This window comes from Sciurus vulgaris (assembly GCF_902686455.1).
Source record: "Sciurus vulgaris genome assembly, contig: HiC_scaffold_228_arrow_ctg1, whole genome shotgun sequence".
In the NCBI taxonomy this organism is placed as follows: Eukaryota; Metazoa; Chordata; class Mammalia; order Rodentia; family Sciuridae; genus Sciurus; species Sciurus vulgaris.
In genome coordinates, this window is record NW_027632830.1 from 9,395 (window position 1) to 33,727 (window position 24,333).

The 24,333-nt window shown below is 34.7% G+C and overlaps 1 pseudogene across 1 annotated transcript; it reads left to right on the forward strand.

Moving 5' to 3' along the window:
• The first annotated feature begins 215 nt into the window (after positions 1-215).
• LOC306652443 (flavin-containing monooxygenase 5-like) lies at positions 216-23,227 on the forward strand (annotated as a pseudogene). The gene is made up of 7 exons (XR_013766643.1): positions 216-350; positions 5,441-5,629; positions 7,531-7,693; positions 8,347-8,482; positions 9,683-9,879; positions 12,780-13,127; positions 23,220-23,227. The product of XR_013766643.1 is annotated as a flavin-containing monooxygenase 5-like (transcript).
• Positions 23,228-24,333: the final 1,106 nt, after the last annotated feature.

Consider the following 24,333-nt stretch of genomic DNA (forward strand, 5'->3'; position numbering starts at 1 on the left):
GCAACATGGCTGCCCTATTCTGTGCAGGAGATTCCTTCTAAAGAGGGCAACCAAATCTGGCTTTCCCAAAGTCACCTCTTGTTACAGCATTTATTTGAGTGTCATGGGAATTGTCTTTCTTAAAAACTGTTGACAGACCTGTGCTTTCTGTCTCTTGTCATTCTTTATTTAGGAAAAGTAACATTGCCATAGCCACGTGAAGACCTCTGGAGACCATGACCAAGAAAATAACTGCTGTGATTGGGAGTGAAGCCTGTGGGCTCTCTTCTGCCAAGTGCTGCCTGGATGAAGATTTGGAATCTGTTTGCTTTGAAAGGACTGATGACATTGGAGGGCTTTGTAGATATCAGGTAAATCTCCTTGTCCCTTAATACTTGAAGCCCTCCCTGTAGAGGGTGCATGCAACATTTTATCTCATGTTAGGTAATATGAGAGCTTGATAGTAACAAAACCTGATAAAATTCTGCCTGTTGACTTCTTAACATCCTTGCACCACACATTTTATGAGGGTTTCTCTTTACCTCTGTTGGCTGCAAAATGCATTGCAGATGTCCCTTTTTTTCCTTTTCTACTATCTATGAAAACTGCAGACAACATATTCATTTCATTAGTTTTTCTGTTTTTCAGAAGAAGGAAACAATCTGGTGAAGCAGGGAGGATGAGTAGCAGAACAAACTATATTAGAAAGCACAAATGGATTAGAAAATGTAGAGTGTTTGCTTCTGATATGTCTTTAAGGTAAATGAGCTAGAATTGCCTGCTAACAACTCCTTCCAGGAATATCCTCCTCCAATCTTCAACATTACTTTTTTATTTAAAAAAAATCCAGGTATTTTTATGACATTTCTTGTCCTTGAATAAGGTATAAAATTTGATAGTATTGTTTGCTGTAAACTTCTTGCTTTGAGAAGTTCAAAGTCCTTTGTCTTCCAGAAGAGGGTAGAGGGCACCTGCAAATGGGTTTTCTTGTCTTTACACATACTCAGTTTTAAAGTTAAATTGTTTTAATATGCACTTGCAACCCTGCAACTTGTTAGTAACCATTTATAATATCATCTATTTAAATGGTACGCTTACTAAGTGCCAGAAAATATCAGTCACCTTCATTGATCCCTAACTTGGTTTACTTTTAAACTCATTTTCTGAAGGAGTGAATGGAATTGAGGTGTCACAGGTATATTTCACATGATAAAAACTAACACAGTGTTGGCCAGCTACTTAAAAGTGGCTTTATGAAATTTCTTAGTTGAACAAATGTGTTGTATCATGGATCCATTTTGGGAACTAATTCTGACTATAGTCTTATTCAGATCTAAAATGACCCCCCTTAGCAAATCCCTATACCTTTATCATAATCATATATGGGCTGAAAACCCTGTTAATTTGTTTTTAGTAACAGAAAATTCTACTCTTGAAATCCAGTCACACCCTAGTGTAGAGGTTGAGAGCACTGTTTAGATTCAAAGACTGTCATTTACAAGATGTATGGCCTTGGGCAAATCATTGAACCTCTCTGTCCACTGTTTTTTAATCTTTAGGAAGAGATACTAGTAATACCCCCTTTGTACAGTGATCATAGGGAGTAAGTGAATGAATAATTACATCAATCACTTATAAAAGTGACAGCTCTACATATGGTTACATGTCAGTTATTTTTCATGCCTGGAGTGAGATCCCCACATTTTGAGTCAACCTTAAGCAACCTAGCCAGGTTTGGAAATTACTGAACAGCTGGGAAATCAATTGGGGCAGGGATGATGTTGGTAGTGTAGCCATTATTCTGCTGATTATCAGTTTTGTGGTTTTTAAACTCTAAAGGGATTTGAAGTTTAAATCTGCTGACTATACAGCGTGGGGATTTCTTTTTTATTATCCTCTGAGCAAAATTTCAACACTTTATAAACTGCTTCTATAAAAAAGTAAACTTTCATCATAATCCTCTAACTTCTCTGACTTTTCTTAACACAGACATACCAATATGGTTCATTATTATATTCTAGAACCAAGAATGATGGCTGGCATATATTTCCTACCCAATATATTTATGTTTAATAAATGGATTTCTGAGAAGAAATCTGTCCTGAGTGGCTGCTAAGCATATTTATGGAGCTACAGACCCTCCTTTTCACATTTTTCAGTTACATAGCTATGGAGACTAAGATATTATAAACATCCTTTAATGGACTGAACATATTTTGAATGCTTCTGGTGGTTATCTTGAGAACTTTTTCCTGAGATGTACTACTCTATCAGTCCGATGATCATTATTTGGAGTCTATTTGTCACTCCATCCCCCAAAGCTTTTTTATAATTTGTTAGAGGTTTCATATGTAGAATTGATCTAAGCACTTTGAAATTGTACCTTCACTGGTAGGTGTCCAATAAGAACACTAGGAATTCAGGGTTTCTATTTTTTATGATAATTTCCTGGGATTCAGTTTATTTTTATGTTCTTCTCAGGTAGTACCACTTGCACTTTCCAATCATGATTCCTCTCTCATTTTTCTATCTGCCAAACAAGTGTTTTCTCAGACACCACCATTTCTATTTTCTGATCATGTTCCACCTACCAAACTGGTGTTGTCTTCTTCTTGTACAGCTGAACACTTTCTAATGATAATTATATGAGCTCTCAAGACATTAATTTCAATCAATTCTTGAATTCTTCATTAACATTGAGTAAGATTGATGGTAGAAAGTAGATTGTGATATGATATATATCAGTTTATTTTGATATTATCTTATAAATAAAATTACTTGAAAAGTTAATAAGTTTTTTTCAAAATGCTAAGGATTTAATAAGTACTAGATGCTATGAAATAATCTTAATTTTTTTAGTCAAATTGCATATCTAAAAATTATTAAAGCATGCTAAACTGCTTTTCAAACTTTAATGTTCACATGATTTACTGGAGGTTCTCATGAATTAATTTGGCATATACCAAAATTCTCCATTTCTGACAAGCCCTAAGTGATATTTATGCTGATGATCAGATAACTGTTTCACATAATAAAGTTTTAAAGTATAGACAGATAAACAAATAGATGCCATGTGGGCACAATATAATATAAAATGTAACTATTACTGTTTAATCAGAAAATTAAATAATATATACCCTTTAATAAAATATGTTTTTTAAAAAACATAAATTTTAAACTCATTTCTCAAAAAAAGTGGCAAAAAGGAGAATAAGACAATAAATGGATTGAAAAACACTTAAAAGTGTATAGTTGTACACATTTACTACATATTTAAGAATTAATCACCGGGAGAACATTTACAAACAATGATGTCGGTCCATTCATGAGATTCTGGTTGTGTTGATCTGGAGTCCCAATAAAGCTCTCTGCTAGGTAATATAGGAAATATGAACAGTTAAAATGTTAATTAGGGCAGAGATATAGTAACAACTATACCTTAAATGGATACTTTGGTTGAAATAGGTAAAATAAATAATAAAAGACTTGAAAGAGGACTCCTGAAAACCTTATTAGTAGTCAGAAAGAAATAATTATGGGGAAAACAAATGAGTATGATCAATTTTGGATTCCTAGACTAAATAATTCTTTAATAAGAATTGGGAGGAAAATAATCCTGAATGTGGACAAATCCAACACTCTGTTTTGTGGATATTTAATGTTTTGTAATATCACTCTCCTAATACTTATTCATTTCTGTAAAACAAAGGAAGGAGAGGGTTCAAATTGGTTAAGGTGGTTTTTTATAATCAAAAAAATTTAAATGTAATAGATTTGAAAACCTGTGGTTTGTGAAATTTCCATGACAGAATAATAGGCTAGATTCATATTGCATTATTTTATTGGATTACCAACTTAACCCCATGAAGTAATTAGTTGGAAATTTTTGAGGAAGCAAAAAGTTTGTGGTAGGAAGGAAGACACTGAATTAGGGATCAATGTCATCTGAACCAGTGCTTCTTTGTTTTCATGTGCATCTGTATCAGTTGTGGATTTTGTTATGTTAGTTCTGATTCAATTAGTGTAGGGAGGGGCCTAAAATTCTGCTTTCTAACAATGTCCCTAGTGATCCCATTTGTGCTGGTCCGCAGACCATACTTTAGGTCGAAAGGATCTAGAACAGTGGTCCTCAAATTTCAGTGATTTTATCTTAAGCATTGCACTTGTTTTCTTTTTATTTTATGAATAATGCTGACAGTAACATCCTTTAACAATAATCTTTGTTTGCAAGTCTGAATATTTCTTTAAAAGGCTATGTAAATTTCATGGATTTTTACATACATTGCAAAATTACTCAGAAAATATTATACTAACTTATACTCTCCCTAGTATATTTTGATCTAACTCATTTTTACTCATTTAAATGACTGTTATCCAGCAATAAAAACAATGGGTAAATAACTTATATTGGAAAGAGATTTAGTACATTTTCTTGAGAGCAATGTCTCAATATATATGAAAATTCTTGAGACTTATTCATTCAGCTGGGAAGTTCTCATTTGGAATTTCTTGTGATTGCCAGCCAATGAGTGCTAAGACTGAATTTGATATGACTACTTTGTTCACATATTTAGAACTTTAGGTGGGATAGCTAGAATTTCTGGGAGAGATTTGAATATTTCTCTATCCTAGATATTTTCTTCCATATGCCTAGCTTGGTCTTCCTAAAAGTACTGTGGTCTCAATGTAGTTGGAGTTTTTACAGCAAATATTTAGAATATCCCCATAAATCCATATGTTCAAGTCTTGGTATCCAATGCAGCATTGTCCAGAGGTGGGTCTTTTGGAAAGTGATTCACTCATTAGAGTTCTGACATCATCAATGGATTAATTCATTGACAACTGAATATATTACTAGGCAGTGGAGAAACTGTAGGCAGGTGGGACATGGTAGAAAAGCAGATCACGGATTCAGGGGGAGTTACACTTGGGGACTCTATCTTGTCCTGGGCCTCTTCCTCCAAATCCTGCTTTCTGGTTACCATGAGCAGAGAAGCTTTCCTCTGCCATACCCTTCCACCATGATTTTCACCTTGCCTGAAAGCAAAAGCAGTGTAGCTGAAACCTATGAATCCATGAACCAAAATAATTCTTTCTCATTGTCAAGTATTTGGGTCACAGCTACAAAAGCTAACTTCTTTCATGGCTTCTGGGTTCCACCAAAGAGAGCCTTCTAAGACACCCAGGTGGAAGCTGCAAGGCTACTTATAACTTAGCATTGAAAGTCATTCAGTGCCATTTTGACGGTATACTGTTGGCCAAAAGCAAGTCATATAGATACTGATATTCAAGGGGAAGGAACTACACAGAGGTACAAGTACTGGGAGATGTGTGGAGGTGGTGTATTTGTGTCATTTGTTTGAATTGCATTTATTTCAGGAAATTTTCAACTGTTCACTGGCTATTTGTAAATCATGAAATTAGTTCTCAAGTTGCCATGAATACTTCTAATTTACTGCAGGAAAGTCCTGAAGACGGGAGAGTCAGTATTTACAAATTGGTGATCATCAATACTTCTAAGGAGATGATGTGCTTCAGTGACTACAGCATCCCAGATCATTATCTTAACTTCATGTACAATTCCCAGGTCCTCAAGTATTTCAGGATGTATAACAAAGACTTCAACCTTTTAAAGTATATCCAGTTCAAGGTAGGCAGTTTTTTCCGTGTCTTTGTGTTTGAAGTTCTTCATCAAGTAAATGAATAATGTGGTTTTATTTACCAGTGCTTATGTGTAAATATAAGCTTGATATGCTCAAGTACAAACACTCCACTCTTTGTTCTCTCCCTAAAATACTCCTGGGAAAGTCTCTCATATATTTTGGCTGCAGATACAGAAAGATACCTGCCACCAGTATTTTCATTATCTTCATTTCACACTCTGTTTACAATAAAGAAAATGAGGGGAATGAATAGGAATGGGAACTTTAAATATTTCTGGTTCCACAAATTTTCCATTACTGCTTTATTCTTTTATACTGTCTGAGGCACTTTTAAATATATTACTTTATGTGATCACCAAAACAACCTGGTGAAGTACCTAGTGACTGGGAAGATATTCAGGCAGCAAAGAAGTTAAATCCAGTGGAGAGCGTAGATACCGAATTAGGAATCAAAACCCCAAATTCTGGCTCTTTTTCTTACCACTAATTAACTTGTGACCTGAGATGAGTTAGTTTCTCAACTTGAATGTATCATAATTTTCTTTTTATGTAAAAGAAGATGATTGCACTTTATGACTTTTGGTTTGATTCCTTCCTTCTCTAAAGTCTGCTGTGATTTTCCCATAATTTATAATCCTGACCATAAACAGACAAATCACCTGACCCAAACCTTCCACCTTTTTCTGTTTATCACAGTAATAAAATGGTAACATCTGGTGACAATTTCCCAAGCCTGTTATATACAGCCAGGTGGTGCATCTCTGACCTAAGTGACAGTTCTTGAACAAGTTTGTTACTGTACTAAGCAGTCATGATGTAAAGACAAAAAAATAAGTAACTTAACTAAGTATCTGTGTTTAAAGACACAGAAAAATGAATAAAATTATTATTATACATATAAGTAATAAACCAAGTGATAAGTGCTATAGAGATCTATACATTGCACCTCAGAGAGGGATGTTTAACCCATCAGGGAAGAGGAATCAAGTACCAGGAAAGATTTTTAGAGAAGATAATGTCCAAGCTGAGTCTTGAGTAGAAAGGAGTCTACCAAATGAAGAAGGAATAAAAGGATGATCCAAGTAGAAGCAACAGCTTGTGGAAAAACACATAACAGGAACTATATATAGTACAGGGTGGTTAAGGTTTAGTGTTTCTATTATTCAACCAAGACATTATAGCCAAGGCCCTAGAAGCTCATTGGAATGCATTCTTGATGTTTCTTTAGGCTGGCAGAATAACCCATATTTATTGCTTTTTTTTTTTTAAATAAAAATTATACCACTGATTCCACTATCTCACAGCCTCTTTCTCTATAATTACTTGTAAAGTGGGCATATGTAAAAGGCAAAGAGAGATTCCTTTAAAAAAATAAGAGCCACTGAAATATTTTCCTGCTTTAACTTGAAAGGGAACCTCATAGTCACAAGTTTGAGGTTAGTCAAAGAGAACAGGATTTGGCTGTCAGAAGACATCAGAGAGTTTGGGGATGTCTGGGTTTAGTGGAGAAATAGGTGTTTAGTGCACGGAGTGTCACAGTAGTACAGGAGAAATTCAGGATTTATTTAGGTGCTATAATGCCTTAAGGCAGAGAGTAAAAATCCTCACAAATCCTACTTTTCTATAGGCACAGAAGAGTACATTAGTCTGTCTACTCCATTTTACTTTATCTGCCTTATAGAAGTCTTCTCACTCAGACCACAACCTCAAACAAAACTGTTCTTTATAAAGTATTAAAATCAAATATTCTTCAAGGACCCTAATGATGTGATGGTACCTGTGGTATCAACATTTTGTGTAACATTTTGCAGGATAAGTCATGTCTGGGAAGATATACACTCTAACTGCTACAGTTACAGTCCCCTTTGTATGTGGACTTTTATTTTAGACCACTGTGTACAGTGTGAAGAAGAGGCCTGATTTTTCTAGTTCAGGCAAATGGGAGTTGGTCATTAAGTGTAAAGGGAAAAGGAAGGTTAATGTCTTTGAGGGAGTCATGGTTTGCACTGGCCATCACACTAATGCTCACTTACCCCTGGAAAGCTTTCCAGGTGAGTGACCTACCAAAAAGGAGGATGACCCTTAAGCCATGCCTTTGACATTAAGGAATAGAAGGTTCTGGTCTATGTATTTCTGACAAGTAGAGCATGATTATATTTAGTTTCACAATGACTTTGGTCTTCTTAAGGATTTAAAAGAAAGACTGTGGAACTCTTACTCAGCATTGGTTCAGATGTGAAATTTTTTAGTGATTGAAGAAATAAACAAATATTGAGTTTCTAAGTGTTAAATGAAAGCTTGAATAATTTAGTTTCATTTTGGGACCTGAATTTTCTTTTTTTAAAAAATGCACTTTATGTATATCCTAGAGTATACAGCAACATATATACTTCAATTGAAATGGGAGTATGTATCTAAGGGAATGAAAAGACAAAAGAGAAAATGGAAGTTTTCTGAGTCAGTTTGGGTTTGTGAGTCTGCAAATACGAAATACAAACTACTTATGACAAAGGAATCACAAGTTATTATTCTGGGGCTATGGAAGAAAAAATAAGCAAAAGTATTCAGAATGACAAGAATAGCTGAATAAAGGGAGGTCATATGGAGAATACATGCTTCAACTTTAAATTCTACAAAAAATGATTTTAAAATGATATCCATCATATAAACTATCATTAAAAAATTATTTTCTGTTCTTTTGCAGGAATTGAGAAGTTCAAAGGACAGTACTTCTATAGTCAAGACTATAAAAACCCAGAAGCATTGGCTGGAAAATAAGTATTATTGTTGGGAATTCTGGAGGAGATCTTGTTGCAGAGATTAGCTAAACAGCCAAACATGTTTGAGTCAATGATTTACTTTGCTTCATTCTATCTTCAGTCTTATCAAGAAGGTAGACCCAACAGAGTATGGATGGCTGCACATAGCCCATCAGTAGCAGTGGCAAATATGAGGTTTGGTTTCATTGCTTCAATTGGCATCATGATTGATGCTAATGGAGGGGCATGATTACTGGTTAGAGTTCCACTATTCAGTTGGCTTTATACTAAGGAATAAGTTCACTGCTTCAGGCTGCACTCAGAGTCCCAGTTAGGGCTGGGGTTGTAGCTCAGGGGCAAAGTGCTGGCCTGGCATGTGTGAAGCACTGGGTTCCATCCTTAGCACCACAGAAAAATAAATAAAACAAAGGCATACTGTCCATCTACAACTACAAAAAAAATTTTTTAAAGAATCCTAGTTAGCCTTTCCTTGGATTTGATGAAGACCAGGTATTTTCTGGAAGAGATTGTGTAAATGCAATATTGAGAGTGTGAATTATCCATTGGCCAGAAGAAATGCCATGTTCTCATATAAAGGAAGGCACATTTTGGTAATTAAAAATTTTTACTTAACTGGATGGTGGGTGAGTTTCCTTTTTGCCCCTCAAATGGAAAAAGAAAAGAAGCAATCTAATCTTCCCAAAAACATATAGATATCAGCACTTACCCACTGAGCAACTTCCACAGCCCTTTTTATATTTTATTTAGATACAGGGTCTCACTGAGGTGATTAGGGCCTTGCTAAATTGCTGAGGCTGACTTTGAACTCATGATCCTCCAGCCTCAGCCTCTGGGGCCACTGGGATTATAGGCATGTGTCACTGAGCTGAGCCTATTCCATGATTTCTAATGAATCCTATTGTTCGTAATTGCTAGTGAAGTTCAGAGGATGGAGAGGGAATTCTCAGCCTTAAAGGTCAGTGGTATTCTCATAGAGGAAGCCAAATTTATCTGGATCTTGAAAATGAATGGGCTGAGGAGAATTTAAAAGAGAAGAACTTTTCATGCACATTAACTTTAAACAAAAACATAGTGGTGGATCATAGTGAGATATATTCTTGGACAGTGTTTGGGAAGGAAAATGGCAGGAAATTTTTTAAAAAGATTGTACAGAACTAAAATGCCACACTTGTGAGATTGAGCTTAGTCTTGAATAAAGTGGGAGTGCTTTCAGATTGTGAGCCATAATGATGACAGTAAACAATATATTCCATGCCTTAGGTATTCCTCAGCACCAGGAGTGGTGCTTGGATCCTGAATCATGTAGGGGACCATAGATATCCTTTTGATGTGTTATATTTTTTTCAACTTAAACATCTTATATCAAAGATATGTGGCCAAGCATTAACAAATAAATTTTTGGAAAAAGTATGTATCAAAGATTTGATCATGAAGTTTGGCCTGAAGCCTAAACACAGGTATGTTCTCAGGATGGGAATGGAGTTGGTATTGGCTAAGATACAAAAACAAGAATTGTTCACACAGGCTAACAGAACTATCTCAACCCATATATTTAGACAACCCAGAGAATTTGAAATTAAATTTTTACCTTATCAACCACAGAAGACCAAGATCTGCTGATGTAAAGGATTTCTGTCACTTATTCGCATTGCCATTAACCATTTTCTTATTCTGTCAGGTATCAGTTCTTTTTATATTGTGCTCAACAACAACAAAAAGGTAGTACAGGGCAGTGCATCATTCAGTCAACAAATATGGGGCACCTGTTGTGAGCAAGGCATTATATTGGGCATGAAATACAGAGAGAAAAGACATGATAATACAAATAATACCTTACCTTTTTTGAAGAGTTTTTAAAGGCAAGCACAATGATGAGTTATATGTATTATCTCATTACCCTCACAAATGTCTCGGTGGGTCTGTACCTTTTTTATGTCCATTTTACAGATTAAAAAAGTTGAAACTAAGAGAAATTAAGTAATTTGCCCAAGGAAAATATGAGTAACAAATTGAAGACTTCAGAATGGATCTTATCTTAAAAATATAAATGCGAAGACAGACAACAGGATATGACAAAGAAATGCATAGGACGCAGAGTATTAAAAAATGAGGTTCTCATACAGCCAGGAGGACCATTGTGAAATCATTTCTATATACTGACATTAAATGAATTTTAATAATTTCTCATGTTTGAAAATGAGAAATGAAGATCTGCAGAAAAGCAGTTCAATAATAAAAACATTGAACATTCATATATCTTTTACCTAGATTCACCTATCAAATATGCCCATATTTTCTTTTTCTTTTTTCTGTTTTAGAAGATAGGAAGATACAAACAATATGTAGCATAGATACATACTTAAGTATATTTTTTAAAAGTAAGTCAAAATCATTAATATCTACCTAAGAAAAAGGGCACTCCCTTATATACCATAATACAATTATCACATTTGAGAAATTTAACATTGATAAAATACATTATCTAAAATGTTGGCATATTCAAATTTGCACAGATATCCCAATAATATTCTTTCCTTTTTTCTTTGGGTATTGGGATTGAACCCAGAGTCAATTTCCCACTCAGTTACATTTCTAGCCCTTTGTATTTTTTGAGATGGGGTCTCACTAAGTTGCTTAGGGTCTTGCTAAATTGCCTAAGCAATTTGAAAGTAATTAGCGAGATGATACTTGGATGCTGTGTTTCCCAACAACTTTTTCATTTAGTTATTTAAGCATGAATATCTTCTGTAGTTCAAAAAAAATGAGGTGTTATGAAATAATAAGAGGAAGGTAAATAGTGTCAGCATGTAGCATTCTAATTATAATATCTTAGAATAGCAAAAGGCACATTATAGCCTGAGACCTGCACATAGTCTGATATATCTATACTATATGGCAAAGGTACAAGAGTAGTTGAATATATCTCTAGGTCTATCAGGTAAGAAACTTTTTGTATGCTCTGCTAAAAAAAAGGTTTGGGTGGTTGGGGATTTAGCTCAGTGGCAGAGCACTTGCCTAGAATTTAAGCAAATGAGTGACAAAATAAATCTGTAATAAAAGTATTGTAGAATGACCACAGCACCTGACCCAATAGTATTCTTTCTAGCTTTGTATTTTATTTTCTAAATTGAGGATCCTAAAATCATTTTTTATTTGCCTTTCTATTCTAAGGCAAATGGTATAGAAGGCAGATAGAAAGGGAGCCCTAAAGACAACTGTAGTAGTTCAGGGGAGATAGGGAACATTCTGGATAATTTTCCTTTTTAAGGTATAAAGAAGATAGGCTTGGTATGACATAGATATGAGACAATTTTGTGACTTGGCCATCTATGTAAATGGTGGTACTGCTATAAAGGGAATAGGTTTAGAGAGAAAAATGAAATCATGAGTTTGGGATGCAGAAAAGATTCTTCCTAAAGGTTAGAAGGAAAGCAAATTAAATTCAACAAATCAGGTATAGTTGTAAACATATAATATTTCTGAGGCTAGGCCAGGAAGATAATGGAATGAGGACTGTCAGAGCCTACTGACTTAAAATTCAGAAATTAAGACTGTTAAAAAAATGAATTGAGACTTTTTTTTTAAAAGACCCAAGATACTGGAAACCTGACTTACTTATTTTGATACCCTTATTCCATTTTGTCTCTAGAAAACACTACTTAACAGGTCCAACGTATCCCAACAGACTTTATAGAAAGCTATTTTAATAGAAATTCTAAAATACTAGACTGCACAACATTGGTTAAGTACTTCACTTCTTTTGATCTCGGTTTACACATCTATACAATCTAGATAATGACACCTATCCTATCTCCTTCTTAGAGTTTGTGTGACTGTCAAGTTAATGCATGGAAATGTAATTTAAATTCTACATTGCTATATGGATGTAATTTATTACACAGTTTGGGAAATGAAATTCTAAGTCAACCTCTTGGGCCTTTGGAATTAGAAATGGAACTGAACAGAATAGTAACAGACAAGTTCTGCCACACTGAATAATATGTGGACAAAAACTATTGGCCTATGGCCTTATGATACCACAGAGTGTTAGTATTACTTAAGAAACCACATATGCATTCTTCAAATAAGACTTTTCTTCCTTCACTTCTCCAGTACTTTCCCCTTTCAGTGTCTTCTAGGGTTCAGCTTTTGCCCTGAAAATCTGATGTAAAGTAGAATTGGTAAAAAGTAGAACTTTTCCATATTTCATTGATAGACTGAGTGGAAAAGATTGACATTATTTAACCACCTCCACCATAGAAAAATTTACTTACATGATTTATCTCTCTCTTTCCCCTTCTTTCCCTCTCACTTGGTCACACTCATTTCTCCTCTTCATCTTTATTGGCACTCATAGTGATCTGAGCCAGCATCCAACAGTAAATGATGCTATGCCAAATATACAATTTCTGGCTTGCTAAAAGTGAAAGGAAATGTGAAGGACACATTTCACAGAGACAGCTGCCATATTTGAGGATGGCTCCAGAGAGGATGACATTGATGCTGTTATCTTTGCCACAGACTGCAGGATTGCCTTTGCTTTTCTTGAAGATTCCATCAAAATGCTCAAAAGAAGATATCCCCATATAAAAGGTCTTCCCCCTAGAAAAGTTAATTCTTGTTATCATAGGCATGATTCAACCCTTAGGAGTCATTATGTCCATTGCAGAGCTCCAAAGATGCTGGGCCACTCAAGTATTTAAAGGTAAGTGACTGTACAAATTGACTACTTAATTACTAGATGATGTTTAATTGTTTATGTGCATGCCTTTAAATAGCAGTATGTATGACTGAAATCTTGAGGGTTGCATAATATCTGGCATAAAGTTATTACTAGAACATTTATTATTAAGTGACTCTAAAGTAGTAATTTATAACTGTAAACATGTATTAGAATCACCTGGGATATTTTCCAAACTTAGAGATGCTTTGATCTCATCCCTGGCAATGCTTATTCAGTACATCTGGGTGGGACAGTCCTAAGATTTTTGACAAATTTTTCCAAAGATTATTCCACTCATCTAAATTTTGGACAACTGGCATGTATTTGTGAAGTAAAATGCCATCTTTTATTATAGAGAATGTCAAATATAGAAATGGTGTGACTCAATTTCAGACAGCAAGTTAACACCTGGTAGGAGACTAGTCCAGAATGTAGAATATTCAACTTTCAAATCCTCACACTCCCTTTACATACCTTCTTTCAGTTTTGGCTAGGAGTACTAGAAAAAAACTTTGAAGTTTGGGATATTAGGCTCAATATGAGTCAGCAGAAGATAAGGCTTCTAAAGGGCATGATTAATTCTAGCATCATCAAAAAATTATATCCCAGAACACATAATTGTTCTCTAGACTGATCAGACTACCACCTGAAAACTTTAAAAAAGTAAAACTGGAATTCATTGAATAAGGAGAGGGATAAGAATGATTTAAGGAATGTGAAAACATATCATTTCAAATACAGAAGAATTTGCTGGAGAAGTTTAGGCAAAAGAAGTTAAGATTTGGGGGAGATCTGAGAGTTCCTTCAAATATTTGAAGGAATAACCTACTTAGTAGTGCAAAGAGTCAAAGTAGAACCAAGGAGTGAAATCTAGAGGGTTGTATAATATCAGCTTAACATTAAAAAATAAACATGACAAGATCTTTTCCTTTTTTGTCCATATAATGGTTTATTTTTAAATTGTTGTTTTTAGATATACAGTAAGATGTATTTTGACACATTATACAAATGTGGAGTGCAACCCATTCCAATTTGGATCCCATTCTTGTGCTTGAACATGATGTGGAGTTCCACTGGTCTTGTATACATATATAAGCATAGGAATGATATGTCTAATTCATTCTACTGTCTTTCCCATTCTCATCCCTCCTCCTTTCCCTTCATTCCCCTTTGTCTAATCCAGTGAACATCCATACTTTTGCTCCCTACATCCCCATTATGAGTTATCATCCACATATAAGAGAGTACTTTGGCCTTTTATTTCTTGGGACTGGTTAATTTCTTTTTTTATTTATTTATTTATTTATTTTGGTGTAGATGGACATAATACCTTTATATTATTCATTTTTTATGTGGTATTGAGGATTGAACCAGGACCTCACACATGCAAACCAAGGACTTAAACATTGAACCACAACCCTATTCCTGATTTATTTCACTTAGCATGATATTCTCCAGTACCATCCATTTACTGGCAAATGCCATAATTTCATTCTTCTTTATGGTTGAGTAATATTCAATTGTGTATATTTACCACATTTTCTTTATTCATCTGTTGAAGGGCACCTAGGTTGGTTCCCTAGCTTTGCTATTATGAATTGAGTGCTATAAACATTGATGTGACAGTGTCACTGTAGTTTGCTGATTTTAAGTCCTTTGGGTATAAACCAAGGAGTGGGATAACTGGGTCAAATGGTGGTTCCATTCCAAGTTTTCTGAGGAATCTCCATACTGCTTTCTACAGTGCTTGCACCAGTTTGCTGTTCACCAGCAATGTATAAGTGAACATATTCTCCTACATCCTTGACAACATTTACTGTTACTTGTATTCTTGATATATTTCAGACTGTGATTAACTCTCAGTATAGTTTTAATTTGCATTTCTCTCATTATTAGAGATGTTGACCATTTTTTCATATATTTTGTCCATTTGCATTTCTTCTGTGAGGTGCCTATTTGGCTCCTTTGCCCATTTATTGATTGAGTTTTTGGGGATTTGTGGTCTTAAGTTTTTTGAGTTCTTTGTATATCCTTGAGATTAATTCTCTGAGGTTTAGATGGTAAAGATTTTCTACCATTCTGAGAGCTCTTTTGATGTTTCCTTTGCTGCAAAGAAGCTTTTTATATGATACCATCCCATTTATTGATTCTTTATTTTACTTCTGTTTCAGGAGTCTTAAGGAGGATGTTGGTTCCTGAGCCGACATGATAGAGAGTTGGACCAACTCTTTCTTCTAGTAGGGACAGAGTTTTTAGTCTAATGCCTAGAACAAGAATTTTTCTTGGGCAATCTCTGAAATTGTGAAAAATCCAAACATAATAGCAAAAGAATGTCACATGCCTAAATGGCCATTTGAACAGAGGTGAATGGAGGAAAGTTAAGCTTCAGAAAAGAGAGAAGCCACATGACTTTGAAGTTTATTTCTAAAGGAGAAATTCTTTGATCTTATAATTATTATAATAAAATTTGTTATCATTATTAGTATTTAATTAAAACTATTCAGTGTTTTCATTGGAATTATAGCTTACTGTTTACTAGTGAGATCCTCATGATTTCAGAGGGAAAAAATATAGTGCCATATAGTTAATAGGTAAAAATCATCTTTCCAAGTGTCTGACATTTCTTAACTTCTTACGGTTATGCAGTAGGTCATGTACTATTTAAGAACACTGTACCACCAAATGCAAGTAACCCATGTTTGGGCTTAATTCTGGTCTTATTAAATGGATATTTTAATTAGATCAATTAAGTAAGGGGAGAAAAATTCATTAACATAGGCGAGAGCATCTTAGTATGCTTGAAGCAAATGGGACTCTTATTCCATGCGCAAGTAACTTGGGAAGAGAAATTGGAAACATGAATATTTGGAAGAATCTGCATTATGGGTATGAGAGTAGGTGATCCAAAGGAAAATGTACAAAAATTTCAGCTTCTTATAGTAGCAGAAGCCTAGCACACATTCTTCCAGCTTTTGCAAAAAAGAAATCTTCAGAATTCCTATGAATTTACCAAACTTCCAACAGGAACCCTGAGTTTTTTATTCTAGCCATGACTTACCTGTCTACCTAACAAATTCTTGTCTTTTCATCCCTGAATTTTATCTTCACTAGTTCATCTTTGACCTACTTTCTCCTAGACTTTCAAGCCTATCCAGCTCAGTCTGTCCTCTTCTTTCATCTGTCTTCCCTCTACTGAATCTCATTTTCCTTCTTCCTTCATTCTCTGGAATTATTGCCCTCTTATCAAGGGAAATATTTCATCCTTTCTATAACACTGAACCCACATTCTTGCCATGAAGGAAATCAAGTTTCTTTGTTCTTTGCCTGTTTTGCCAGTCTCAGAAGGGTTCTTTCATTGAGCAACTTTCTTTCCTTGAAAAGCATATTAAATTATACCAATTCTTTGTATTACCAGAAGGTATAATGTCATAGGGTGCCATTTAGTTTCCACCTCAGATTGGTATAACCTGCTTTTTCAGGTTCATTTTCACTAGTCTTTACCACACATCAAGTCTTCTAGAAGCACTGGATGACTTACTCACTAAGCAACAAAATAGCAGATATCCTTGTACCCAGATTTTTTTTTAATTTGTCAAGATTGAGTAATATGAGTAACCCTTGGCCTTACCCCCCACACAAACTCCTATCTAATAAATGAGGTTAGAAGGTGAGAATTATCTTCCATAAGACGTTAGCATAAAATGTGATTGAGAATTTATGTTTACTTCCTTTACCCTCCATTGTATAAAGTACCTTTTTTATTAAACCTGTGTAGGTGCGTTTCTCCAGTCCCCTTCTTTTTTGATATGGTGTTTTATTATATTTTTCAGGCTGATTGAACCCCTGGACTCAAGTTATCCTCCTACTTCAGGCTCCCAAGTGCTGGGACTGCAGGTTGTGTCACCACATCCAACTTGCCTTTTGACCTTGTATCTCATATTCCATGTGATTTTAAGACCATTTTTCATTTCCATGTGTCCATATTTTATTTACCAAATCTCTTCTGGCACTAAACTCTTTTATTTGGATTTTTCTGCTTCTTTCCTTTGACTTATTCTTAGCCCACCACCTTTTGACTATAAGCAGTCCCCAAGGATATAATTTGAACTTTATTAAAGGTTGACAGTTACATTCAGCACTTCATGGACATGGAGATTATTCAATCCTGATAACAATCCTGCAAGGCTGGAACTAGTGAATCCTTTTGTGAAAACTTCATGAAAACTCCAGCTCTTGACCTACTGATATAAGATAAATAAATGCATGCATACAAACACCTGAGTTAGTATCATCTCCAGAAAGCAAAGCTCTCACATTCTTTCCTATTTCATCTCTTTGAAACTCCAGCCCCATTTTGATAAAGTACTAATTGGCCATCTATAAGTTTCTTTGGAATTTCATCTCCAGAATTCTACCTAAAATTTATTTTCTAATCATTTTGTCTGCCCTTGTTTTTGGATCCTTCCATAAGCTTAATTTGAGTTTCCTCTTATTTCCTTTGTGTTCCTTTGTTCTTTCTTTTCATTATAGAAAGTAGCAAGTGGAAGTCTCCTAGTCACACTTCTTCCACATATTTTACTGTTCACCATATTTTCCCACTAAAAAGTCTTTTTAGCTCACCAAATCTGCACTTAGTATAATCATTTCATCTGGTTTCATCTGAAGAGCCCCTTCCTTTTATAGGATAAGTCACCCTCCCTCTTTCTTTCAGGATTCCAAGTTAACATTTTCCCTGGAAAGCCCTGATCTGTGGACACCCACCACCCCACCACCACTGCCCTCATAAAATAATTGAGAATCTCATGTTTGAGGATTTTTGTGGTGATTTCACTCTTTTGCATCAGTCTTTTGAATCTGGAATGCTGCCCATTCTTGTTTTCTACTAATTTAGGCAATGACCATAAATATTCTTTGACCCATTCCTTATTATTCTTTCAGTTTGCTGCTGTTCCCTGATTTTTAATCCTTTTCTTTCTTCTCATCTTCTGTGTATCTTTCACATCCTTTAAGAGCCTAGTATATCCCTCTTTTAGGTGGCCTTTTTTATTTCTATTTAGCAGTAAAACCCACAATATTAAGCAAAACCATTGAGTTCTGTAGGTGTATACCTATCTTATCTCTTACTAGTAGATTTGTAAGATCATTAAGAATGGTGACAAATATCATCTTTTTTCATTATTTACTCAGCTAATAGTCCAATATAAAATCAATACCAGCAATCAGAAATCACTGATTGATTGATCATGTAATTGACTGCCTTGTTGATAGGCCATGTCTTCTATCTTCTCTAATTTTAGGTATGTGGAGAGCCATACCATTCAGGGAGACTACATTGATATCATGGAAGGGATTGATGATTTGGTCAGAGTTAAGACTAATCTACTGTCTCTGTCCTTCACTGGCCCAAGCTAACATTACAGTTATTTTTGGGACCCTGTACTCCACTCCAGTTTCATCTACAGGTCTCTGGAAAGTGGAATAGGTTTTGAAAAACCATCTTAAGATGATCATATCAGGAAGCCTATGAAGACAGGAGTAATTGAAAAGAGGAATTCCATAGCTTCAACAAAGGCATAGGGCAGGTTTATGCTAGCTGTTATTTTCTTTGAGGTAATTATGGATTATTTTTATAAGTTTCATTGTCAATGCCCTGGCTTTCATTGGGAAGCTCAATCTAGAGATGGCTTCCAAACCTAACAAGATGGAACAACTCTCAGCTTCATATTTCCCAGAAATTACCTTTACTTCCCTTTTAGAAGCATTGATCCTCTTTCTGCTTTTTTCTACAATAAAATCCTGGGTTTTCATTTGTGTTGATTCATCCCCCCTTACTCTTGTAATCTGTCACTTTTTTCTTCCAATAATTTCTTGGCTGTGAGTTTATAGACTGCTTTAGTCATTTTTATATTATGTCCTTAGGCATGTTGATTATCAAATATTATGGTGGGGACCCTAAATCAGCATCTCTATAAAATGGCTGACTCCATGTAATTCTTCTAGTAGATTTTGATTTTCTATTAAAAGCTAAATTTCTGTTTGTTTTTAATATTATAACTAAATATATGTTTTCTCAGAGAGAAAGGAAATAATGTTCTTAAAATAGTTGTCTATGATGAGACATTTTGTTTTACTTACTATTTACTAATGTACCTGATAGCTGGTTATTTTTCTCCTCTCCCTAAGCAACATGTCTTTATTTTCTTAATAAAGAAATTACTTTCAAATTTCTATGCTCATAGATTGTTTTAATAATTTAGCATCAACCCAAGTGTTCTACTTGGTTGAGAAAATTGGGAATTTTTTTTAAGTAGCTGTCGTATCTTTTTTGATCTCTTAGTTCCCAGATTGAATCTAATCAGTTTTATTTTAGGAAATAAGTAGCTGCCAACTATCACAATGTGAATTACAAATGTGTTTTGTAGGAACTATAATTTTCTCCCATTCCTTCAAGTAGATTCTAACTAATAAGAATTCAAAGAGGTTATGTCTAAAACATAGGAATATTTTTCTAAAACCTCTTTTTCTTATGTCATACAGTGTAGTTCTCAAAAACAGAGCAAAGAAATAGAAAGCAGGAACTTGGGGTTACATCCAGTGCTGCTGCTGATTCTTTTTCTCATCTGTTGAAGTTTTGCTTTGTTCTAGCTCATGAGAAATTGTCAACTGTCAAGCACAATGAACTTCATAGGGAAAGGTGCTGAAAGCACCAGTCAAGAGTATGTTAATTAATAGCTGTTTTGCAATATGTTTATAAGTTTACTACCAATTTTGCTACCAATTTCTTAACTACCGGATAAATTTACAGGATAAATGAACAACTAAAAGGACATCCAACAAATACAAATGCACATAAGAGAATTAGAAACGTGAGAGCTAAAACTTCTTAATCACATAATCATTTTGACAGCTGCCTATCATTTCACCTTTTTAAGAACTAAAGTACTGAAAGTTGATATTATTTCTTAGGTCTTTTTCCTTCTCTAATATTTATGATACAGGGGATTTGTCATCAATTAAAGTAGAACTAGTATTTTTTTTTTTTTTGGATCTGCAGATTACTCTTGTTCAAAAGCAAATTGAAGGTCTCTTAATTTTTTTTCCTTTTATAATGTAAACTTACCTTTGTTTTAGAATGTAAATGTATTGAATTAATAATCTTCTAATAATTCCTAATTATTACTAATAACACCTCAATTTCCTCTGTAAAGTGTTTATTTTTAAATTTATTTGATTTCTATTATGTAAGGCTATCAAAAAAAAATCATCACTCATTTTCTCAACCAAGCTGAAAGAAAGATGTGAATAGGATATTGCTCTCAAAATATATCAAGATGCAAAGCCTTAGTTATTGATGCATATATACTAATATTCTACTTACATATTTTGCTCTTTATATTAAGATCATATACATGTATACATATATATGTAAAATTTTTCCAATTGTGTTAAATCTGGTTACCAAAGAAAAATGCATTCTTGTAATGCCAGAGAGTAAGAAAGTGCTCAAAACAGAAACTGAATAAGCATATGCCAAAAGGACACCAGAGCCATCATATAGTGGAAAATTTGAACAATAAAATAAGTAATCTAGAATTAGAATATAAGACATAAAAAAACATGATTCTATAGTGATACAAATAAATGATTAAATAAATAAATTAATAAATGATAAGTAACAGACACCTCTTCCATACAAATGAATTCTGAATTTATATAGATAGTTTCTTCTCAAGGAGATGGAACACAATTTTCTACTTTTAAAATGGGCTGCATAGATTGACTTCCCTCCAAAATTTGTAGTATGTAAAGGGGAAAAAGTGACTGCAGTGGAAAAAAATGACAAATACCACTGAAGCAAAGTGATCAAGATTAACATCAACAGTGATAAGTCATACTGGCAGTATGTACCCTTGAAATGATATGACAAGGAAGTCACTTACTTCCATGATATTCCTCCCCTAAACCATAACTCAGTTTAACCATGATAAAAGAATCAATTATCTCAAGTTGAGGAATATTCTACAAACTACCTGACCAAGACTTCAAGGTCATCAAAAACAAGGAAATTTTTAGCAACTATAACAGTATACAGGAGCCTAAGGAGATCTGTCATATAAATGTAATGGGTATTTTGGAATAAAGAGAGGATCAATTTTAAAAAATGGTGAATACAAATAAAGTAGGTATTTTGATTAATAATAATGTGTCAATGTTGGTTTATGAGTTGTGACAAATGTACCATAATAATGTATCAACAATAAGGAAAACTAGGTGTGGTATATCTGAGAACTCTGAAATATTTTTGCAACCTTTCTTAAATCAAAAACTATTTCAAAATTAAAAATTACTCTAAAAAAAGAAATGTATTTAATTGATTCAGGATTTGACCCACAGCTACAGTCTGGTGAAATTTTCTTAGAGGAAGAACATTAACTATACTATTCATTGTCTGTGTACCTGATTACTCTCAAATTAAGTTGATCTAATAAAACACAATCAACCTTACCACAGAAAATTTTGCCTCCTTTGCTGAATAAGTATTGACTGTACTTGTGTTGACTGAGAAATGGTGATACAAAGTCAAAAGACAATTTTCTTCAATTTACTTAGATGAACTTTCTTGCATCTGAGAACATGAAGCCAGGAGTTCCCACAAATGACATTTATATTAAGGACAACTACATACATAACTAAGGTAATATTACTTAATACTTGGCTTGCCTTGTTACTGTGGCTAATAGTAATGCCGTAATAAACATTCTCTAGACTACCTACTTGGAAGTTCCCAAAGTGCATGATTTTCCATGCTTCTGTATATTCTTTTGTTGTACTTTCAGTAAATTCTCCAGCTAAATAATACCTCCATCATCTTCAGGATTTAATTCATCTTTTTTCTCTTCCCTAAACCACAATATGAAACACTGGCTCCTTTGTTCTTTTACTACACCTGTTGAATATCCTTGTCAAACTACATGGTAACAGTTCTCTCACATGGTTCCTCTTTCAATTTGTAAACTCTTGGGAGGGAGACACTTTGCAATCAATTTATGTGTTCCTAGTGCCTAGTGTAGTGTCTGGAACACAGTGAAGTGTCCGTAGATTAACTAATTGAATGAATACATGTAATATGGGAGATAATATAATCGAGTTTTTAAAGACTTAAATAGTGAACAACACTTTGAGAAAACATTAAGGAGATCAGGGGTGCTTATCATTTTGAAATGTCTTGGGCAAACATTCTTTCAGAAGGTATCCTGGAATATGTCACTGGTCAGAGTCAGTTTTTAATATTCTGTTGTGGTTTGAAACACAAGTGTCTGTCTGTAACTTATTTACTAATGAAATAGCTCTTTTAAAAAGTCAGGATCAATATAAAAAATCAAAGTGGGGTATATGTCTTCTTCATTCCTCATGCTGCCTAGAGTTCCTCATTGCTGTTTCTCTCTCCAATCTCAAATCCTCCTGCTCCTTTGAAGTACTGGCCACAACCTCTCTTCATTGTAGTTATTTCAAGACCCATTCACTCCCCTTCATTCTGTAAATATTTTACTACCAACCTTTGTGCCTTTCTCTTTAAGCATAACTACTCCTGAAGTTGACTAGTATCTAGGTAATAACTTCCATCAATACAACATATTAGTTAGGATTAGGTTTGGCTATATATAATTGAAAAGTCCCAAACAATGATGTAAAAAAGACTGAAGCTTATTTTCATTTCATATAAAAAAGTCCACAGGTAGACTGATACATGACAGCTCCATAGTTCTTTTTTCTGCTGTACTATTCTCAGCTACCTCATGGTCCAAGGTGACTGCTGGATTTCAGCCATTATATGAACAGCCACACAGAGGGAAGAGAAATGTAAGTGCACACCCTTTCTTTTAAGGAGATTTAACAGAAGTTCCATATAGAATTTCCACTTAGATCTCACTGGAAGAAAGTAATCACATATCTAGCTACCAGGGAAGTTAAGAAATGTGTCTATACAGAAAGGCAACATGTCAAGGTTATTGAAAAGGAAGAGGAAATGAATGTTAAAGTGGGCCTTTAACACTCTTTCATCTCATTTTTCAGTTCTGTAACCTTATTCCAATGAGTTTATGATTCATCTCACTTCACCTACCTTCATGTATGGTCATATTAAAAACAAGGCTAATTACTGCAGCATCACTGAAATATCAATGTCAAACATTTTACTCTTCAAACCATCTCTTACCTACTAAGCTCATTTCCTCTGGTACTTACTGCCATCAGGCAGTTCTTTGACTCAACTGGCCCCTCCATCAATCTGCTCTTTTCCCAGACCAACAGGTTTAAAACCCACCACCCAGCATTATAATCCCACCCTGCTATGCACTCTCAACTCCTTTGTTGCCCTTCTCCATACCTGCTTGGGTAAACTTTATCTTTGGTATATGACTGCACCCAAAAAGCTAAATATGGTAAGACAAAAATACCACTATGGTGGATTGGTTTGTCTTAAATTCATAACCGCCAAACATACCTAGACCTTCAGTACATTCTGCCATTAACACTTAGGTTTTCTAGTCAATTCTCTATCCTATTCTACTAGTTGATTATTTCACACCTCCTACCTGTTCAAACTTCAAATACTTGTCTCTTCTCCTCAGTCAGTTAATCATCTTGCTGCTGATTTTATCCCTCTAAGAGAACAGAAGCAAGGCTCAGGATATAGCTCAGTTGGTAGAGTGCTTGCCTCACATACACATAAGCCCTGGGTTCAATCCCCAGTCAGTCCCCGGGGACAGACAAAGAAATTGGAGGTAAGAGGGGAAAAAGTAAGGATAACCAAAAGGAGGTACTCAGGCAGCCAAGAATTTGGAGGGGTGAGCAAGCAGTTGTGGTAAAATTGCACCTCTTCCCTTAAACTGTTTTTGATCAACAACAAGAAGATGAGTTCACAAAGAAACAGAGCAAAGAATGGAGGGGGGGGGGTTGCAGTGTATATTAAGTAGATTTTTCAACTCCATAATGCAAGAACAGACTTTACAATCAATAGTGCCACTCACTCAGAAATCATGGCCTGTGTGACTTGGAGTTCCCCAGCTTTGGCTGCCTTCCCCATCACTATGCCTAAGTGGCATATCTTGTTAGAAATGTAGTGAGCACTATTCCTGTACTCTTCACTCAGCAAATGTTTACTGAAAGCTAATTATCTACATGGTGT